General features: G+C 39.6%; 1 non-coding gene across 1 annotated transcript; it reads left to right on the top strand.

Annotated features, from left to right (window-relative positions):
- Positions 1–6,427: 6,427 nt before the first annotated feature.
- Positions 6,428–6,584, top strand: LOC145508185 (U1 spliceosomal RNA). Its single transcript, XR_014055437.1, has one exon. It is a non-coding gene; the product is annotated as a U1 spliceosomal RNA (small nuclear RNA).
- Positions 6,585–22,364: the final 15,780 nt, after the last annotated feature.

The raw sequence follows: 22,364 nt of genomic DNA, 5'->3' as shown, positions 1-22,364 counted from the left end.
GGGTTCTTTATCAATGTAATTCCCTCAAAAATTTGGATGTTCTGATCTATTTGCTTTCAGAAAGACTCAGGTGCCAGTAACTACTTCCAAAGGTTTTTACCTGACCTAGGGTTGTCAGATAAAATATTGGGTTTCCAGTGTTTTTATCTGCTAAATTTGGCAACCATATCTAGATCCAGTTTTCAGGGTCATCTCACTTCTTTGCATCTTTACTTCATGATTTGCTCTTTCACCTAAAAGATAGTTACAGTAAGGGTTGGCAGAGAAGACAACATCCTTAATTACCTAGTTGCTACACAGCTATCCTGTTACTTACTCAACAATCTCACTGAGCCTTTTTCTCTCAAGGCTTTTTCTATCTTATCCTTTGATATTTGGAATCCAGAAGCAGTAAGATTTCCCAGCCCGATAAAGTTCATGATATCTGGGTTTTCTTCATCCTCTTTGGCCTCTGCCTGAATTGAGTCCAGCTCAGTTCTAACCTATGCCCATCTCTCTCAAGAATAATAACTTGCTGAGAGCAGAAAGTTAAAACTCAAACACACTAGCATTCAAACTCTTTCCAACCACTCCCCCTACAGCAGGGATTCTTGACCCAGGGATTCGTAACTTGGATGGTGTATTAAGTCAAGTTCTCTGGAAGCAAACCCTGAAATCAGGATTCTCATGCAAGTGATTTACTAATGAGTAACCAGGAATGACGGAAAAGCAGAATAACAATAGAATGAAGTTTTAGGCAAAGTTCCAGCCTCAGCTTGATCCCACTGGAGCATAAGTTACATTCCCAAAGCAAAGAAACTGGGCTGTCATACATCCTCACCTGTCAATGACTATGATTCACCCTTTGGGAACTGAAACACACAAGCATTCCCAGATTTCTACATCTGTAGACAACGGGCTATAGTAGCCCAAGGATAGTGCTCTGAAATAAATCACAGGTGAAAACTGGCAAAGCAAAGGTAATAAAACTGTGGAATTAGCAGATGGAACCCCTAAAAAGGATCTGGGGAGATTAGGCAGAGCACCAACAGTGTCCACCAACATGGGAAACAAATTATATCTTTTTTTAAAGTTTTTATTTTATATTAGAGTATAGCTGATTAACAGTGTGTGATAGTTTCAAGTGGACAACAAAGGAACTCAGTCGTACATAAACATGTGTCCATTCTCCCCCAAATGCCCTCGAATCCAGGCTGCCACATAACATTGAGCAGAGTTCCCTGTGCTGTACAGTAGGTCCTTGCTGGTTGTCCATTTAAAATATAACAGTGTGTACATGTTGATCCCAAACTCCCTAACTATCCCTTTTCCCCATCCTTCCCCCACCCCCATAAATTCATTCTCTAAGTCTGTGAGTCTGTTTCTGCTTTGTAAATAAGTTCATTTGTATCATTTTTTTTATATTCCATATATAAGGGATGTCATACAATATTTCTCCTCTTATTTCATTTGGTATGACAATCTCTAGGCCCATCCATTTTGCTGCAAATAGTGTTATTTCATTCTTTTTAATGGCTGACTAATATTCTGTTGTATATATGTACACATCTCCTTTATTAATTCTTCTGTCAGTGTACATTTAGGTTGCTTCCATGTCTTGGCTATTGTAAACAGTGCTGCAATGAACACTGGGGTGCATGTATGCTTTTGGACCATGGTTTTCTCCTGATATATGCCCAGGAGTTGGATTGTATGGTCATACGGTAGCTCTATTTTTAGTTTTTGAAGGAACCTCCATATTGTTCTCCATAGTGGCTGTACCACTAACCCCCAGCTGAAAGTTAGCATTTCCTTTATTCATTATGAATGTAGGCAACAAATCAGGGTAGTATTAGCAGCACCTGTGACTTCTGTCCCAGGTATTTTCATATAACACTTAGTTCATATAATACAGACTGTTTCAAAATTGGGAAAGGAGTATGTCAAGGCTGTATATTGTCACCCTGTTTTTTTAACTTATATGCAGAGTACAACATGTGAAATGCCAGACTGGATGAATCACACCTGGAATCAAGATTGCCAAGAGAAATATCAGCAACCTCAGATCTGCACATGATACCACTGTAATGCAGAAAGTGAAGAGGAACTAGAATCTCTTGATGAGGGTGAAAGAGGAGAGCGAAAAAGCTGGCTAAGAAGACTGAGTGCCGAAGAATTCATCCTTTCGAACTGTGGTGCTGGAGAAGACTCTTGAGAGTCCCTTGGACAGCAAGGAGATCAAATCTGTCAATCCTAAAAGGAAATCAACCCTGATTATGAATTGGAAGGACTGATGCTGAAGCTAAAGCTCCAATACTTTGGCCACCTGAGGCAAAGAGCCAACTTATTGGAAAAGACCCTGATACTGGGAAAGATTGAGGGCAGGAGAAGAAGATGACAGAGGATGAGATAGTTGGATGGCATCATTGACTCAATAGATATGAGTTTGAGCAAACTCCGCAAGATAGTGAAGGACAAAGAGTGGGATATGACTTAGCGACTGAACAACAGCAACATTTTCATATAATATATAGTTGTTGCATACATGATGTAACATATCTCAAGATATTGTTTATACTCATCACTAGTTTGAAATTACAGTAGTCCCAAGAAATGCTGTTGGCAGGATGGAAACCCAGGAGAGCTGATGGTATAGTTCTATTCTGCATCTGGAGGCTTGAGATCCAGGAGAGCCAAGGATGTAAGTTAAAGCCTGAGTCTGAGTCCCAAGACAAAAGACCAATGTCCCAGCTTGAAGACAGTCAGGCAGAGAGTAAATGAATTCTCCCTTACTCAGCGTTTTTGTTCTATTCAGGCCTCCATTGGATTGGATGAGGCCCACCTACACTGGGAGGTCCATCTGCTTTGCTTGTCTACTGATTCAAATACTAATCTCATTCAGAAAGACCCTCACAGACACACCTAGAATGTTTGATGAAATATCTGGGCACCTAGATACTTCAATCGGTAGAGCGTCAGATTTTTAATCTAAGGGTCCAGGGTTCAAGTCCTGTTTGGGCACCTGCTGATGGGCTTCCCTGGTGGCTCAGATGGTAAAGCGACTGCCTGCAATGCGGGAGACCCGGGTTTGAATCCTGGGTCAGGAAGATCCCCTGGAGAAGGAAATGGCAACCCACTCCAGTACTCTTGCCTGGAAAATTCCATGGATGGAGGAGCCTGGTAGGTGACAGTCCACGGGGTCACAAAGAGTCGGACACGACTGAGTGACTTCACTTCCTCACTTTCTTTTTCTAGATACTTAATGGATTAAGAAAGATGTGAATATGTTACTGTGTCATATCTTTGTTTTTTGAAAGTATTTTGATAAGCATTTATCAATACACTTGGTATTCTTGTACACATTTTATTTTATACATTTAAAAATATTACTCTGGGTCTTCCCCGGGGGCTCAGTGGTAAATCATTCACCTGCCAATGCAGGAGACATGGGTTCAATCCCTGGTCTGGGAAGATCCCACATGCCACGGAGCAACTAAGCCCATGAGCCACAATTACTGAGCCTGTGCTCTAGAGCCTGGGAGCTGCAACTACTGAAGCCCACCAGCCTTAGAGCTTGTGCTCTGCAACAAGAAAGACCACTGTAATGAGAAGCCCATGCACTACAACTAGAGAGTAGCCCCCCAGTCACCACAATTAGAGAAAATCCCACACATCAGTGAAGATCCAGCACAGCCAAAAAATTAAATAAAAATTTAAAATATTACTCTGAAAAGGGGTCTGTCAGCTTCACCAAACTGCCAAACGAGTGCATGGTACCAAAAAGAAAAAAGGAAATGAAGGAAGGAAGGAAAGAAGAAAACAAAAAAAGAAACAGATGAAAAGATTAAATCTCTCTGCCCTAGAATTATAAATTCATTTAATCGCACAGTTATCCTTCTAAGTTATTTCAAGTGACACCTTATCAAATCTTTCGTTAGTGCATAATATGCATCTCTATTTTCCTAGGTTTATGATATCTGTTTTCTTACTTCCCACTGCTGGTCCACTAGTTCAGTTCAGTTCAGTTCAGTCATTCAGTCGTGTCCGACTCTTGGCGACCCCATGAATCGCAGCACGCCAGGCCTCCTGTCCATCACCAACTCCCGGAGTTTACCCAAACTCATGTCCATCGAGTTAGTGATGCCATCCAACCATCTCATCCTCTGTCATCCTCTTCTCCTCCTGCCCCCAATCCTTCCCAGCATTAGGGTCTTTTCCAATGAGTCAACTCTTCGCATGACCTTTGTTGGCAAAGTAATGTCTCTGCTTTTAAATATGCTATCTAGGTTGGTCATAACCTTCCTTCCAAGGAGTAAGCGTCTTTTAATTTCATGGCTGCAATCACCATCAGCAGTGATTTTGGAGCCCAAAGCTCGTCACAAATTTTAAGGTTTTGTTACGACAGCTATAGAGTGCTCATGAATGGGATATATGCCCTTTTAAATGAGATCCCAGAGAAATCCCTTCCCCTTTCTACTATGTGAAGACATAGCAAAAAGATGGCCTTCTATGAACCAGGAAGCAGAGCCTTACCAGACACGGAATCTGCCAGCACCCTGATCTTGGACTTCACGTTCTCTGAAGCTGTGAGAAATAAATTTCTGTTGTTTATAAGCCACTTAGTCTATGGTCCTCTGTTACAGCAGCCGAGCAGACGACAGTGGTATTCCATCCATTTCGGATACTAAAGTTCTGTATTGGTTAAGGTAAAACTGCTGTAATAAATAAATGTTCGATTTCAGTGGCTTAACAATAAAAACAACAGTTTATGCAGTGTTCACGATTCATGGCACATGGCCGTCCTTGGTGATTCTCCTGGGCAGCTCCTACCCAAATGGTGATAGGTACCCAGATTCCTTCCATCCTATGGCTCCATCATCTTTACCAGATGGATTCCCCAGCCAGCTAGAAAGAAAAAGAGAAACGAGGATTGTGCTTAAGAGGCTTTTATGGCTAGAACTCAGTCACATGACCCCACCTAACTGCAAGGGAAGCTGGGTAATATAATAGCACTGTATATCCAGAGAGAAGAAACGGTTATTGTAGCATTGCCAGATAAAATATAGTTAAGTTTAAATTTCAGATAAACAATATATTTTTTTTAGTTTAAGTATGTCCTGTGTAATATTTGGGCATCTTGTATTTTTTACATGCCAAATCTAATAATGCTAGTTTTGATGATCAGCTAACAGTCTTTGTCATAGGAATGGTGTCAGACTGACCTTTTGAACTGCTTAAGGCTGTGAGTTTTAATCGAAAATTCAGAGGGAGGAAGAAGCCTGAAGAGATAGCAATTCTAGACTTCCTGGTAAGGGGTTTGGAACTAGTGTAATTTATTTTGAAAGATGAAAAAGTAGGACAATCTTTGTATCACGTGTTCATGGAGACAATATATTACATTACCAGCAGCTTTATCCCAGGATATTTATGAATTTCCATTTAGCATATACTTGTACTATGGACCAACTGAAATTCCCAAAGTGGGAAGTATTGAGTGTTTTTTAGACAATGACTATGATGCTACCAATAGGTTAGAGCACATGGATGGGTGAGATACTTAAAGTCCCTGCTAATATGGTAGATAGAGACTAGAGTTTGTGATTAGTCTGAGTTTGAGAGGATTCTAAGCTATTTGCCTTCAAAACCAGACAAATACAGAGTGCTTGGCAGAATATGCAAGAGAGAGGACATGATATTAATTTCTTCTTTGTGATCCTCATCCCTGGAGAGTTTGTGTAATGTACAGAAGGTAGTTTCTCAAGTTTCTAACTCAGACCCCTGAGATTTCTAAAAAATAACAGCACTCTTCTTGAAACATCAGTTCAGTTCAGTCACTCAGTCGTGTCCAATTCTTTGCAACCCCACGGATTGCAGCACACCAAGCTTCCCTGTCCATCACCATCTCCCAGAGCTTGCTCAAATTCATGTCCAAGTCAGTGATGCCATCCAACCATCTCATCCTCTGTTGTCCCCTTCTCCTCCTGCCTTCAATCTTTCCCAGCATCAAAGTCTTTTCTAATGAGTCAACCCTTTGCATCAGGTGGCCAAAGTATTGGAGCTTCAGCTTCAGCATCAGTCCTTCCATTAAATATTCAGAATTGATTTCCTTTAGGAAGGACTGGTTTGATCTTGCATGGACTGTGGCAAGTCTTGGCATACAAGAAAACTCAAATTACCCCAAGCCTGGACAAGCCATCAGAGATATGCCCATGTTATAATAACCTATGGGAAAGGCCATTTAGCCTGTTATAGAAATAACGACTTCCAGAATTTGAGGGTATTGTCTGGCATGACCTTTCCACTCCCAGGAAAGAAATAAATAAAATTTTAAACAAATTGCTAAAGTCTTGCAAAAGAAGCAGATATTAGAAAGGGACTAGATATCAACAAAGTGTTCCAGCAATGGTTCCCCAAATGTTATTGATGACCCCAGTTAGGAAATATCTTTATAAATGTGGTGAAGTACATGATCATGAAGGTGGTTTTCCCAGGGTGAGGCTTATCCATTGCACTCCGGATGTGCTGACCCCTGTGATTTTCCCAAATGTGGGAAACTTGACTGCATAATTTGTGGTAGTGAGGGACTGCATTTGTGCTTTCCCCTGGTAAATAAGAGGAAAAAAAAAGAAAAATAAATAAATGTGGTGAAGTGTTTGTAGGTTCTTAAAAGTAGTTGGGCAAAACAGTTTTCTCCATTTAAAAAAATTATAATTATATATGAAAAAACATTCTTTAGTAACACTGTACACTAGTGCAGTTCTGTGAGTTCTGAGTCATTGAACTACCACCAAAATCAAGATAGAGAACATTTCTTCCCATCTCCCAAAAAATTGCCCTGTCTTCTTGTAATCGGTCCCTCCCCTGAGCCTTGTCAGTCCCTGGCATCCACTGACATGTTCTCTGTCCCTACTACCTCTGCCTTTTCTAGAATGACATATAAATGCAATCATACAGCATGCAACTTTGTTTCACTTCGGATAATACTTTTGCAATCCATCCACTTTGTTGCATGTATTAGGATTTGCGACTTTAAGACCAAAAAAAAAAAAATTCTTTTTCAGAATATAGAAACTTGTCAGATCTCTCTGTTCAAAAAGTTTTTAAGACTAGACTCAAAGGAAAGGGAGTCTCCAGATTCAAAATTATTAAGATATACACATTTGGGGGCTTTGCTCCAAAAATTTATCTCCAGTGGATGCCATGGAGAAATCAAGTCATCAGAGACACTGCTCTTAATGAAGGACAGAGATGTAGGCTAAAGCTGTGAAAATTGCCTCCAAGATTTCTAGAATTAAGGACGCTACTTCTGAAAGAGGAAAAGAAGACATAATCCTTTTGAAATCACCATCCAGACTCACTCTAAGGTGCCTGCAATCAACTGGGAATGTCAGCAGCTCTGAACTTTGTCTGGAAGTAATCGTCAAAGACTTTTAAGGCCAGAAGGAACTGTCCAGCTATGTCGTGCTTTTATTCGCTCTGGAAAAGGTGGGTATTTATAGAAGGATGAACCATAAAAGCTAAGGCATATTTTGAAGTTTTCAAGAAACAAAGGTGAACCCAGAGAAAAGAGTATCCCAACACTGATAGAAGCTCTGTCTCTGAGGACACAAGATGGAGAAAAGAGGCTGGAAGGCTCACGAAACAGTAGGAAAAAAGCAGCCTGGGGGCTAGTCATATCCAAGCTAGACTCTCTCCTACTTGTCTGCCAAAAAGTAGTTGCTGTCCACTCTTTGACTCCTATGGCGGGAACCAAGGAGAGTACGGGAAGGTAAGCCCATAAATATAAATAAAGAGCTATTTCTTCTCTCCTGTGGGGCCCAGAGACTTAGAAGATGGTCATAACTCTGAGGATGAAGGTTTGGCTGGAATTTCGGGCTAGAAAAACAATGTCTCTTTCTATTTGGGGCTAAATTTAGAAGTAACTTGCCAGGCTTCTAAAGAGGAAAAGAGTAAAATTAGCCAGAGCCTTGGGTCCATAAAGGGGCAAACACTTAGGCACATTCTGATTCTGGGTCAAAGGCCAGATTATGGCCCATAAGGCGGCAGTGCAGGCAGCTAGAGGAGCTTGTTACGAACAAGCATCCTGCCAATGCCTTGGCAGAAGCCAGAACAGAGGACTAGCCAGCACTCTGTAGAAGCCAGCTGCCATTTACTGTCAGCATTCCATTTCATGTGATAGCAGCAAGAAATTCTGTGTACTGATTACCTTTTATTTCTAAGCATCCTAGACTACTAGGATCCAGTATCCACACTCTGAGGAAAAATGAGGGCACGAGTAAACCCCAAGCTTGGGGACTAGGGAAGTGGAGTCTCTGGTTACATATATTTTTATAAAGTTAGTCGCTCAGTCATGTCCGACTCTTTGCTACCCCATGAACCGTAGCCCGTCCGTCTCCTCTGTCCATGGGATTTCCCAGGCAAGAATACTGGAGCGGGTTGCTATTTCCTTCTCCAGGGGATCTTCCTGACCCAGGGATCGAACCTGGGTCTCCCACATTGCAGGCAGATTCTTTACTGTCTGAGCCACCAGGGAAGCCCTATTTTTTTGTTTTTTTAACCATTGTGAGGGGTACAGAGCTGTATATGACATTTTAAAATTTTTTATAAAACCATGTCAATACAGCTCTGTACCCCTCACAATGCTTTTTTTTTTTTTTTAAAGCTTCTCATTCAGTTAAATCTGTATTCAGTTCAGTTCAGTTGCTCAGTCGTGTCCGACTCTTGGCGACCCCATGGACTGCAGCACGCCAGGCTTCCCTATCCATCACCAACTCCTGGAGTTTACTCAAACTCATGTCTGCTGAGTTGGTGATGCCATCTAGCCATCTCATCCTCTGTCATCCCTTTCTCCTCCCGCCTTCAATCTTTCCCAGCATCAGGTTCTTTTCCAATGAGTCAGTTCTTTGCATCAGGTGGCCAAAGTACTGGAGCTTCAGCTTCAGCATTAGTCCTTCCAATGAGTATTCAGGACTGATTTTCTTTAGGACTGACAGGTTGGATCTCCTTGCAGTCCAAGGGACTCTCAAGAGTCTTCGCCAACACCATAGTTCAAAAGCATCAATTGGGTGCTCACTATTACAAAGCACTGTTGGGGAAAACAAGGTCACATATTAATCACTTTTACTCCAGTTACTCAAAACACCGTTACTATCAGTAACACACTTATGAAGAACTAATCAAAACGATCTGTCCACTAAAACGTTCCATGATTTCTTTGAGAAATTATTCCAGGGATTTTCCTGGTGGTCCAGTGGCTAAGACTGCATTCCCATTCAATCTCTGGTCAGAGATCTAGATTCTACGTCACATGCTGCAACTAAGAGTTTGAATGCTACAAGTGAAGATTCCACATGCTGCAAGAAAGACTGAAGATCCAAAGTGTCGCAACAAAGACCCAGCACAACCAAATAAATAAATATTTTAAAAAATAATTTTTCCAAAAAGATTTAATGAGAGTCTATGTACTAAGTGCCAGGCATTGGACTAGGTTCAGGCTCAGAGGACAGAATAGTAAACAGGTAGTCTTCTACTCCAGGAATGTGGCCTAATGGCTATATAAACCATATAACCATTTTATTTATATTTACATACACGAAATTTTGGGGCTCCCCTGGTGGTTCAGCTGGTAAAGAACCCACCTGCAATGCGGTAGACTTGGGTTCGATCCCTGGGTTGGGAAGAGCCCCTGGAGAACGGAATGGCTACCCACTCTAGTATCCTGGCCTGAAGAATTCCACGCACTGTGTAATTCACGGGGTTGCAAAGAGTCAGACACAACTGAGTGACTTTCACTTTCATATGAAATTTAGAGCCTTGATTGTGAACATCATAAACACTGGATTGGCTTTATAAATGGAAGGCTTTATAAAAGGGCTTTAGAAAAGTAAGAATAATGAAATGTGCTCGTGCACATTTAATGCCACACAGCACAGTATCTGACACATAGCAGGTGTTCAGTAAATGTTTATTCATTTGCCAAGTAATTGTATTTGAAGATATTTTGGTTAAAAATTATCAGAGGGATGTCTGTTAATTATTTTTTTTAAAAAGGAAAAAGGAAAGCACAGATATCAACATGCTATGGTCTGGCTCTCACACTGAAGGGATTTATTTTCTCCTCTTTCATCTCTGACCTGTAAAAAGGCTTTACATATATTATCAGAAAGGGGAATTCTCATTTACCTCTGCATTTATAGGGGAAACTTTTATAGGGCAGTCCAGTAATACTGGTATAAGGAATTGGACTGTTAGTCAAGGTCTGTGCAGTAAAACTTCTTTGAGATCTACCTGCTCCAAAATACCCTGATTATGGATCTGCCAGTGTCCTTGGAATTATATCCAGTAGAATCTTTACTTTGGATAGGATACTATTTCAAAAAGTTTCTAGAAGTGTAATTCTACTAGAGAAAACATTGAGAAGTTCGTACTTGTTAAAACATTAGCAGGGATTAGTTTATCAAATCAATTTACAAGACAATTAACTATCTCTGATGGGTGAGTTTTGCTATAAATTAAATCTTATTAAAACAGACAAAATTTCAACATAAAGAGATGACATTTGGACTTTTAGAGACATTCAGAAAATTATTAAATAGATTTTCCTGAGGTAGTAAAAGAAAGAGAAATCTTAAGACAATAACGACATTACTATGGGTTTATCTATTGTCTTTCCCCTGAGAGATGAATGCATATATTTCTTATTTCTATTATTTTGATTGATCAGCCTCTAAGGTAATCTATTTAAAAGTATGTTGTTTAAACATAAACCCTGAAGGCAATATAAATGGATATCCAGAAGTATTCCAATTAAAATTCCATTGAATGGGGCACTAAAAAGAAAGTCCTGCTGGCATAACATACATTCACTTATATTTAAAATACTCCTCTGAAAAGATATGCTCTTGTTTTCAGAGACATTGAGTCCAAAATTTCGCATTCACCTTTTCAGCGAACTGTAGTGAACTCTGTTATTACCCAGTGAATTAACCTGCAGGCACAGGCATGTGGATTATATTGTAATGCCAGAATAGCCTGTTCTCTACCAAGTGAGATTTCAGGTGTTCTAGACTGCTTCTCCACAATGCTTTCTTGTTCTCTACCAAAGTCAGTGATAGATGAGATTGGAAACCTCACCTTTTTGTCACTCTTACTTAGAGTAATGCTGAGGTGGTGGTGATTTAGTCGCTGAGTAGTATCTGACTCTTTGTGACCCATGGACTGTAGCCCGCCAGGCTCCTCTGTCCATGGGATTCTCCAGGCAAGAATACTGAAGTAGATTGCCACTTCCTTCTCCAGGGGATCTTTCCTTCCCACCGATTGAATCCGCATCTCCTGCATTGCAGATGGATTCTTTACTGACTGAGCCACCAGGGAAGCTCTGAGGTATAAGATCCAAATTGTCTTAGAAAATGCAAGAAGTTGAGCTAAAACTCACATTCGAGTGTGAAAGTTTGATATAATGCATTTAGAGGAGGGGTAGTGACAAATGGCTTCTGGTATCTTAATTCCCTGATCAGGGATTGAACCTTCAGCAGTGCAAGTGCAGAGTCCTAACCACTGCACAACCAGGGAATTTCCTCAGTGCATTTTTGATAAGGGGGAGGATGGAGCCTGGGAAAGTAATATATTAGTTTTGTGTCTTTCCTGGTGAGAAATGTCACTGCTTTACAATCTGCATTGTGAGGTAGAACATACTAACCTTTATTTGTTTAGTTACCTTCCAAATGCTTCCAGGTGTGTCCTGAAAAAGTTGACTAAGTTGACAGGTGGAGTAGCCTCAGAGGTCAGGACTCACAAGTATATCTCATTTGACTCAAACTTCTACTTTGCTTCTGCCTTTGGCTATCCAGATTCCAGACATGGGAAAATGTGTATAATAGAGGAATTTTAGAAGAAAACCAGGCTTATGTTCAGGATAGGAAAGTAGATTTTATTGTTTTATCAAAAGGAGGACTCTTGGTGACATCTGGAATATATTCAGTAAATAAATGTATTTATCTTGGTGTTGATCTTATATATAATAAATTGCATAGGTCTTCTAGAAATTTCTTTAAAAACAAAGCTCTTTTTTTTGGTATTAAATTATAGCCAGTTAACAATGTTGTGATAGTTTCAGGTAGACAGCAAAGGGACTCAGCCATACATATACATGTATCCATTCTCCCCTTAACTCACCTCCCATCCAACCTGCCACATAACATTGAGCAGAGCTCCCTGTGCTAGACAGAAGGTCCTTGTTGGTTATCCAAAAAATGGAACCCTTGATAGAAAGAAAGAAAAAGTTTCAAAAAATTGGAAATTTGTCAAAAGTAATTGAACTACTAAGTATAAAATCATTAAGCACAAACATGCTTCTTTACATTAAAAAAAAAAAACATTAAAATTAAAATGTGAAAACTTTCAGGAAAATTTAACCTGGTTTCTCAGACTCGTACACCATGTTATAGAAAGCCCTCGGTTAAAAGTCAAGAGTTGTGATATTCAAGTTCAGACTGTTTCATTAACTACCTGAATGAAGTTGAGAAATCCATTTAAATCCGCCTGTTTTCAGTTTCTTCATCCACAGAATTAAAGAGGCTCAGTGATCTCCAGCTCTTTTAAGTGCTATCATTCTGTGTTCTCAGTCACTGGTCATAATTTTACCTCTAAATCCTATCTTGGAATCTTCAATATTTATTAGAAGACGTTTCCTATAGTTTCAACTAGCATGTGCATTTAACAGGCCAACTTCTTGCACTTCACAACTGCATAAGCAAACTGAGAAAAAACAGTGAATCTTTACTGATACATACAGGCGTCATATTGTCTTTCTATGCAAAATTAAGCATAGACTTGCTATTTTTATTAGGATCGGGTTTCCTCAGACTGGCCCAAGGCAAGGCTTTAAAACTAAGAGGTTCATTGTAAGTAGCCTCTCACCTCTTTCTTCACCTCCTCCTACTTGCTAGTATATCCTTTACCATAACCCCAAGTAGTCTTCCTTTCACAATACTCGGCAGGTGCCCAACGCCCACGGCTCTTCCTAACCTCCTTGTGCTCCAACTTTATCTTCACCCTTTTATACGGTACCTCATTCCTAAATTCGTTTTTGTGCGTGTGTGTGTGCTCAGTTGCTCAGTCATGTCTGACTCTTTGAGACCCCATGGACCCACAGAAATCAACATGGATGTTGATTATTCCTAATTCAGTTCATATGTTGAGGAAAACTATCTGATTAAGAGTTAACATTACATTGTGAATATATCTGCCGCTTAGAATAATTGGTGGACTTTCAGGCTCACCAGCAACATAAAAGAATTTTAGGGAATCGGGGGAAATTTGGGCAAGGACAGATGTCAGAAAGGGTTTTTCTGCTTTACAGCCTTTGTTACCCAAAATATGGTACTAGGATAAGCAGCGATGGAATCAACTGGAGGTTTATTAAAAATTAAGAATCTCAGGCCCTCCCAGCACCACTAGGCAGAAATTGCCATTTTTACAAGATAGGAGGAGGAGATGGTGGTTTATTTGCACATTAAAGTTTGAGAAGCATTGGTTTACAGTATTTCACATAGGTGAACACTTTTCCTCTTTAGTTTAAAGTAAGCCAATTCTTGCTTGTGAGAATCTGTATTCAAATGAAGACCCATTTTATGCTTCTAAGCAGACTTCCTTCTAATTTTTGACCTCTGATACAGACTCCCTACAATACTGACCTGGAAAAGGTCACTTTTCATTCTAATCTCAAAGAAGGGCAGTGCCAAAGAATGTTCAAACTACCATACAATTTCACTCATTCCGCAAGCTAGTAAGGCTTTGCTCAAAATCCTTCAAGCTAGGCTTCAGCATTACATAAACCAAGAACTTCCAGACATACAGGTTGGATTTAGAAAAGGCAGAGGAACCAGAGAATAAATTGCCAACTTTCGCTGGATCATGGAGAAAGCAAGAGAATTCCAGAAAAACATCTACTTCTGCTTCATTGACTATGCTAAAGCCTTTGACTGTGTGGATCACAACAAACTGTGGAAAATTCTTAAAGCGATAGAAATACCAGACCACCTTACTTGTCTCCTGAGAAACCTGTATATGGATCAAGAGGCAACAATTAGAAGCTTACATTGAACAGCTGACTGGTTCAAAATTGGAAAATGAGTAAGACAAGGCTGTATATTGTCACCCTGGTTATTTAACTTATATGTAGAGTACATCATATGAAATGTTGGGCTGGATGAATCAGAAGCTGGATATAAACATGAACAACCTCAGTTATACAGATGGTATCACTCTAATGACAGAAAGTGAAGAGGAACTAAGGAGTCTCTTCATGAGGGTAAAAGAGGAGAGTCAAAAAGCTGGCTTAAAGGTCAACATTAAAAAAACTAAGATCATGGCATCCGGTCTCATCACTTCATGGCAAATAGAAACAGGAAAAATAGATGCAGTGACAGATTTTCTTTCTTGGGCTCCAAAATCACTGCAGATGGTGACTGCAGCCCTGAAACTTCTTGAAAGGAAAGCTATGACAAACCTAGACAGCATATTAAAAAGCAGAGGCATCACTTTGCTGACAAAAGTTTGTGTAGTCAAAGCTGTGGTTTTTCCAGTAGTCAAGTTTGGATGTGAGAGTTGGACCATAAAGAAGGCTGAGCACCAAAGAACTGATGCTTTCATATCATAGTGCTGGAGAAGACCCTTGAGAGTCCCTTGGACATCAAGGAGTTCAAACCAGTCAATCCTAAAAGAAGTCAACTCTGAATATTTATTGGAAGGACTGATGCTGAAGCTGAAGCTCCAATACTTTGGCCACCTGATGCAAAGACCTGACTCACTAGAAAAGACCCTGATGCTAGAAAAGATTGGAGGCAAAAGGAGAAGAGGGTGGCAGAGGATGAGCTGGTTAGATATCATCACCGACTCAATGGACATGAATCTGAGCAAACTCTGGGAGATAGCAAAGGACAGGGGAGTCTGGTGTGCTGCAGTCCATGGAGTCGCAAGGAGTCGAACAAGACTTAGCAACTGAACAACGACAACAGTACAGACTCCATTGTAATTTAATACGTTTGAGAGGAAGAGGCATTACAAAAGTTCTCTTTTAACACAGTGATGAAGGGAAATATAGCAACTGAAAATTAGAAAACTATGGAGGATACACAGGTGCAATAATGAAAACAGAAGCCTATGGTTGATAAAAGATTTCAACTCACATGACAATCAAAAGAAAGTACTCAATAAATGAAATCACTGCGCAGTTGCTCAGACCGCTGTCTCTAAGAGTGGTGAAGGGAGTTAGTTTGTATTTTTGTCAAAAGTATTAATGAAGCAGGTGATCCAGTCCAACTAACTCTACAGGGATTGCTGCCTCTTGTCCTCTGCAAAGCCTTCTCTGACTCCTCCACAACATTGCCTTTATTAACATAAGCAGCTGTCCTGCTTGCCAGGACTATCTTGGGTTTCTCTCTGAAAGTTCTGTGTCTCAGGAAGCCCTGCAGTCCTCAGCGAACCAGGATCATTGGTCATCCCCCCCAGTCCAAGTTGGAAGTATTACTCCCTGCTTTGAACTTTAGCTCTTTGAACCCTCACCATTAATTTGCCACTCCTCTCATGTTGAAATCCAAAATATCTTAAGGTTCTTGCAACAGCCAGAAAGTGACCTTCCTTCCTTCATTCCTGAAAGGGAACCTAAGAGTTTCCAAATTCTGGAGGGATCTAATGAGAGAAAAGATAAATCCCTCAATTCTCTCTGTTGTATCAGTCGCTCAGTCATGTCTACTCTTGGCAACCCCATGGACTGTAACCTGCCATGCTTCTTTGTCCATGGAATTCTCCAGGCAATAATATTGGAGCGAGTTGCCATTTCCTTCTCCATCAATTCTCTTTACAAGGATATAGTTTACTAAAATGCCATGCCATAATTAGCTTTAAGAGAAAGTTTCCCTAGCACTTGGACAAGAAAGATTAAAAGACAGTAATACTTCAGACAAAAAGTCATGAAAATTATAATCAGGGCTTCTCTGGTGGCTCAGTGGTAAAGAATCCACCTGCCAATTCAGGAGATGCAGGTTTGATCCCTGATCTGGGAAGATCCCACGTGCAGCGGAACAACGAAGCCTTAGCGACACAACCATTGAGCCTGTGCTCTAGAGCCTAGGAGCCACAACTACTGAGGCCCTTCCGCCTAGAACCCATGCTCCTCAACAAGGGAAGCCACCACAGTGAGAAGCCTGTGCACTGCAACTAGAGAGTAACCCCTACTCACCAAAACTAGAGGGAAGCCCACGTGACAACAAGGACCCAGTGCAGCCAAAACATAAATAAATAAATTATTAAAAAATTCTCATATTTATCAGTTCATTGAAATCCATGTAATTAAATTTTGTTCTATCAATGCTTGAGTTCAGTTTTTCCATTATTTCTGTCCACACTACCTGATGACTGAGGGTCATTGTATTGACAGTGATAATTTCAAGAAGTTTCTGAGGTTTTCATTGAGGCTCATATGAGTTGCCCAGTGAATTGGGTGCCTTGATCACTGGAGACTGTAGACGAATACCCAAGTGGAAAACACATTTCCTACGTCTCTTTGGCATTGGGAGGGCATCAGTCTTGCAGCACAGGAAGGATTTAACCTTCAAACAAAAAAAATGGGGTTTGCCAAGGTGTCAAGAAGAGCCAAGCTATTTGGGTTTTCTGTAGTCCTGACTGTTTAATTCACAGCTATTGTTTACCCATACCCATCTTAATTTCTCTAACTGAGAAGCAGACTTTGCCATATTATAAGGACATCAGGATGGCAAAAGCCTGACAAGGGGTTAATTTTTGAAAAAATAGAGTGGACTTTATCTACATGTGCCATAATCTTCACAGATTCTGCTGTTGCTGTCTTTGTATGCAAGTCAGCTGGGACATTTCTCTAATACTCAGGTTCAGTCCCTTCAAGGTGAGCCTACATTATGATGACAGATTACATTTTATGCCAGGATGTATAAGATTTCCATGAATTTTATATAATTTCCATGAATTTTATATAATTATTTATAATAAATAATGATATTTATATATATAAGCATAGTATAAAGAAGACTTCATGTTACCTTTTATTTGACATGTAATTTAATATAGAAAATAAGCCTAATTCATTTAATATCTCTCTTTGAGATGCTTCAGGACAAAATCACTTTCTTTTCCCTTAACAAAATGCATTTCTATTCTTGGTATCTCATTGTATTGAAAACACACATTTTACTTTCCTTGTATACTGAAATGTTTCCCTTATTGTTTCTAGTAGTTTTAATTACACTTATAATTTTTAACTCTTAAGAAACCTTAACCCCTCAAGAAGCAAGCTATGCAAACTGTCACATCAGCACTTCCTGACTGGCAAATTTGTGAACATATTTTATAACCTCTAGAAATGTACATTTTCTCATAGCATTCTTCCTTCAATGTGGTATAAGACATAGGTCTAATAAATCCAAACATCTTTAGTTTTTCTTTTAGTAAGAAGACAAAAGTAGGTAAACTTAGACTTGCTTAGAAATGAATATTTCAGTATTTTGTCTTAATTGGAAATGATCTGGATATTCAATGAATTCTCATTATTTAATTTAACTTAGCAAAACTCTTAAGTTTAAAGTAGTGGCTCAGTGGTAAAGAATCCACCTGCTAATGCAGGAGACACAGATTCCATCCCTAGATCAGGAAGATCCCCAGGAGAAGGAAATGGTAACCCACTCCAGTATTCTTGCCTGGGAAATCCCATGGACAGAGGAGCTTGGCAGACTACAGTTCATGGGGTCACAGAAAGAGTTGGACACAACTTAGCAACTAAACAACAATAAAGCGTCAAGTTATCAAAAATTGGAGAAACTATTTTTCAGTAGACAGACCATAATATAATCACTCTTTTTTTAAATTGAAGTATAGTTGATGTACACTACATTTTACAGGTGTACAGGAAAGTGAGTCACAATTTTTAAAGTTTATATTCCTAGGCCCTCTGTCTAGCATCTTTCCCCTAGGTCCTCTCCACCTGGGAAATGTACCAGTACCCCTTGAAGACCCCAAGTCTTAAGAAAACAGCCCAAATAAAAATCTTGGACTGTCACTTAATACAAGAATATCTAGGTATCAGGAAAAACTCACAAAAGCACCTGAAGGGTTCTGTGAAGCCAGGGGGTGCTCAAGGGCCCGTGCTTGGTATCAAGCACTGGTCCAGTGGTTACTCAAGGTAACCTCAGATGGGCTTTCTTGATATCCTGCCAACTACACCAAGCAATGTCGATATAGTCTGTAATAGGAATAGAAAAGCAAAGTGTTTTATTTGAGTCAAACTAAGGACTAACTCTGAGGAACTACTCCAAGAGCAGCATGGTTTTCAGCAGTTTCCTATCTTGTCAGAACAAAGAACATCAAACAAGGGATACATTCTTTCAAAGTTTCAAAAAGATCACCATATAAACAGCATGGCCTTGGCATCTAGGGAGGGAGTCTTATCATGAAAGGAATACCAGCACTGGCATCCCAGGAAGGGAGGCATTTGATGTTTACTTTTAACATGCACAGTATTTACTTCTGGTCAATACACCCTTTCCTTTAATAGTTAAAGCAGATGTTCAACATATATTTGATAGGCCATAAGCAGGCTGTTTTACTTAACAAAAAATTCAAGTTAACTCATGGATGAACCAGATTGACTTCCCCATTTTCATCCCATACCCCATGTGAAAATTGCTTTCATCAATAGTTTGAATGAAAGAAGCTATTTGGAAAAAAAAAAATACTCTCAGTTGAAAGTGTGCCTGTCACGGAATTTCAACCTATTGCGTCAAAAAGTGATAATTTAGAAATCTGACTATTCCTCTGTTTACATTTAAGACTGTTTAAAAGACGCTTACTCCTTGGAAGGAAAGTTATGACCAACCTAGACAGCATGTTAAAAAGCAGAGACATTACTTTGTCAACAAAGGTCCATCTGGTCAAGGCTATGGTTTTTCCAGTGGTCATGTATGGATGTGAGAGTTGGACTATAAAGAAGGCTGAGCGCCGAAGAAGTGATGCCTTTGAACTGTGGAGTTGGAGAAGACTCTTGAGAGTCCCTTGGACTGCAAGGAGATCCAACCAGTCCATCCTAAAGGAGATCAATCCTGGGTGTTCATTGGAAGGACTGATGTTGAAGCTGAAACTCCAATACTTTGGCCACCTCATGAGAAGAGTTGTCTCATTGGAAAAGACTCTGATGCTGGGAAGGATTGGGGGCAGGAGGAGAAGGGGACGACAGAGAATGAGATGGTTGGATGGCATCACCGACTCGATGGACATGGGTTTGGGTAGACTCCGGGAGTTGGTGATGGACAGAGAGGCCTGGCGTGCTGCGATTCATGGGGTCTCAAAGAGTCGGACACGACTGAGCGACTGAACTGAACTGAACTGAATTCATATATCATCTTGTATTTATTCATAACTTTTATCTTGCCACCATCACCAAAAGCATTAATTATGTTATTACCATTAAGATTTTCATTCTTTAGTTCCTCTCTACAGTAATGGGCTTCCTAGGTGGCGCTTCCTAATGGGCTTTGGCCGCCTGCCAAAGCAAGATATGTAAGAGATACAGGTTTGATTCCTGGATCGAAAAGATCCCCTGGAATAGGAAAAAACAACCCACTCCTGTATTCTTGCCTGGAAAATTCTGTGGACAGAAGAGCCTGGTGGGCTACAGTCCATGGGTCTGTAAAGAGTCAGACACGATCGAATGACTAAATACACACACAGACACACACACACCTACAGTAGTGATCTAATGCATTAGTACACAAAATGTAGAATTTAAAGTGCACAAAAATTGAATGTATTAAATATATTTTAATTAAGAAATACATGCAAAACATGTAAAATATAAATTATTTTAATTTGCTTTAAAAGTTATTTCATTTATAAAATATTCTATTAAAGCTAAATGGAAAAATAAAATATAGTTAATGAATATCAATATTTTAAGTCAAACTATTTAAATAAAGATGATATTTTAAAATGTTTTTCTTTTTGTCTGATATATTACATGTAGCAAAGTTTGCAATTCTTCAGTATATAGTTTGAAGAACTTTCATATTTGTGTACATTCATGTAATCACCACCCAGATCAAGACAATGAACATTCCTAACACACCAGCAGTCTCCCTCATGCCTTCTCTCAACTGACAACTTGGCAAAAGGTAACCACCAGTCAGAGCTCTATATTAGTTTCTGTTGTTGTTCAGTCACCAAATTGTGTTAGACTCTTTGTAACCCCATGAACTACTACCCCATAAACATGCCAGGCTTCTCTGTCCATCACTATCTCCCTGAGTTTGCTCAAACTCATGTCCATTGAGTCAGTGATACCATCCAACCAACTCATCCTCTGTTGCTTCCTTTTCCTCTTGCCCTCAGTCTTTCCCAGCATCAGGGTCTTTTCCAGTGAGTCAGCTCTTCACATCAGCTGTTCAAAGTATTGGAGCTTCAGCTTTAGCATCAGTCCTTCCAATGAATATTCAGGATTGGGTATTAGTTTAACCTGTATTTAAAAACAACTTTATTTAGATAAAATTCACCCATTTAAAGTGTACAATTAAATGGTTTTTAGTGTAGTCACAGTTGTGCAACTGTTACTACAATCAGTTTCAGAACCCTTTTATCACCCCCAAAAGAAACTCTGTATCTCTCAGCAGTCACTCCTAATTTCCATTCAGTTCTCCCAGCTCTGCCTAACGGCCAATGTTCTGTCACTACAGGTTTACCTATTCTGGACATTCCCTATGAATGGAATCTTACAGTATGTGGTTTTCTGTGACAATCTTAGTTCCCCTTAGCATAATATTTTCAAGTTTCATCCATGTTGAAACTTATGTCACTACTTAATTTCTTTTTATGGATGAATGATATTTCATCATATGGATATATCATGTTTTATTTATTGATTCACAAGTTGATAAACATTTAAGTTGTTTCTACTTTTTGGTTATTATGAATAATGCTGCTATGAACATTTTTGTACAAGTATTTGTGTGGACATTTCTCTTGGATATATATACCTATGAGTGGAATTACTGAGTCACAATGGCAGTAATGCTACTTTTTTTGCAAAGTGGTTGCACCCAGTTAAATATTTTTGCTATAAAGTCCAATACTACTGTCACCACTCCAGCTTTCTTATGATTGCTTTTTGTATGGTATATCTGTTTCCATTCTTTAAATTTCAACCTATGTGTATCTTTGATTCCAAATTGTGCTCCTATAGATAGCATATAGATGGATCTTGCTTATTAATGTAGTTTGTTCAATCCATTCACACATTATTATTGATATAGTTGAATTTATGCCTGAGATTGAAATTTTTGTTTTCTATATTTCATGTCTTTTTGGTTTGTCTCTTTCTACTTTACTCTTTTTTCATTAACTGAATATTTCCTAGTGTAACATTTAAATTCCTTCGAATGATTTCCCCCCTATACTTTTGGAGTTATTTTCTTAGTGGCTTCTCTAGGGCTTTCCATATCATCTTAACAGAGCAGAATCTTCTTTAGATTTATACCAACTTAATTCCAGTGAGATTAAAAAAAAACATCTGGTGATTCAGGAAATTTTGAGGATGTTTTCTTTTTTAAAACAAAACAAAACATTTATTTATTTATCTTTGGCTGCTCTGGGTCTTCGTTGCTGCTCACAGCCTTTCTCTAATTCCGGAGAGCAAGGGCTACTTTTTGTTGAGATGCACAGACTTCTCATTGCAGTGGCTTCTCTTGTTGTGAAGGCTGGGTTCTAGGCAGGAGGACTTCAGTAGCTGCCCCACGTGGGCTCAGCAGTTGGGCTCGTGGGCTCCAGAGTGCAGGCTCAGTAGTTGTGGCTCACCAGCTTAGATGCCCTGTGGCATGTGAGATCTTCCCAGACCGGGGATCATGTCCTCTGCATTGCAAGGCAGATTCTTAACCACTGGGCCATAAGAATCCCCTTGAGGGTGTTTTCTTACGTGTGTATATTGCTTGAACTATTGATATTATTATTCTATTATTTTATGGCAGTGCCTAAAATGTACTGTGCTATTTAGGGCTAGAGGCAATCTATAAAGCTGCAGTCTACTTAACAGGGATAGGTGGTGTATCCCTTGTATCTAAAGAAATCTGTTAGTAGATAAACAAGTGATGACAGCATGCAAGATGACTGAATCACTAAGAGAAGGAATGAAGCTGTATCTGACCTTTCTTTAGTTTGGGATCTGCACACAATCCTATACTTCAGTTGACTTCTTTAAGTTGACCTCACTAACTCATTCAACATGTTCATCAGGTACTCTTTTACATATTGTGCTGGGTACTTCCAGAATACATAAACAAGAGAGGATTCAGCTCTCCAAGAGTTTTCAGGGA

The sequence above is a fragment of the Giraffa tippelskirchi genome, chromosome 5, assembly GCF_054371585.1.
Source record: "Giraffa tippelskirchi isolate mGirTip1 chromosome 5, T2T-mGirTip1v1.2.pri, whole genome shotgun sequence".
NCBI classification, from domain to species: domain Eukaryota; kingdom Metazoa; phylum Chordata; class Mammalia; order Artiodactyla; family Giraffidae; genus Giraffa; species Giraffa tippelskirchi.
The sequence above is the reverse complement of the archived record's forward strand: the minus strand, read 5'-3'. Positions and strand labels throughout refer to the sequence as shown.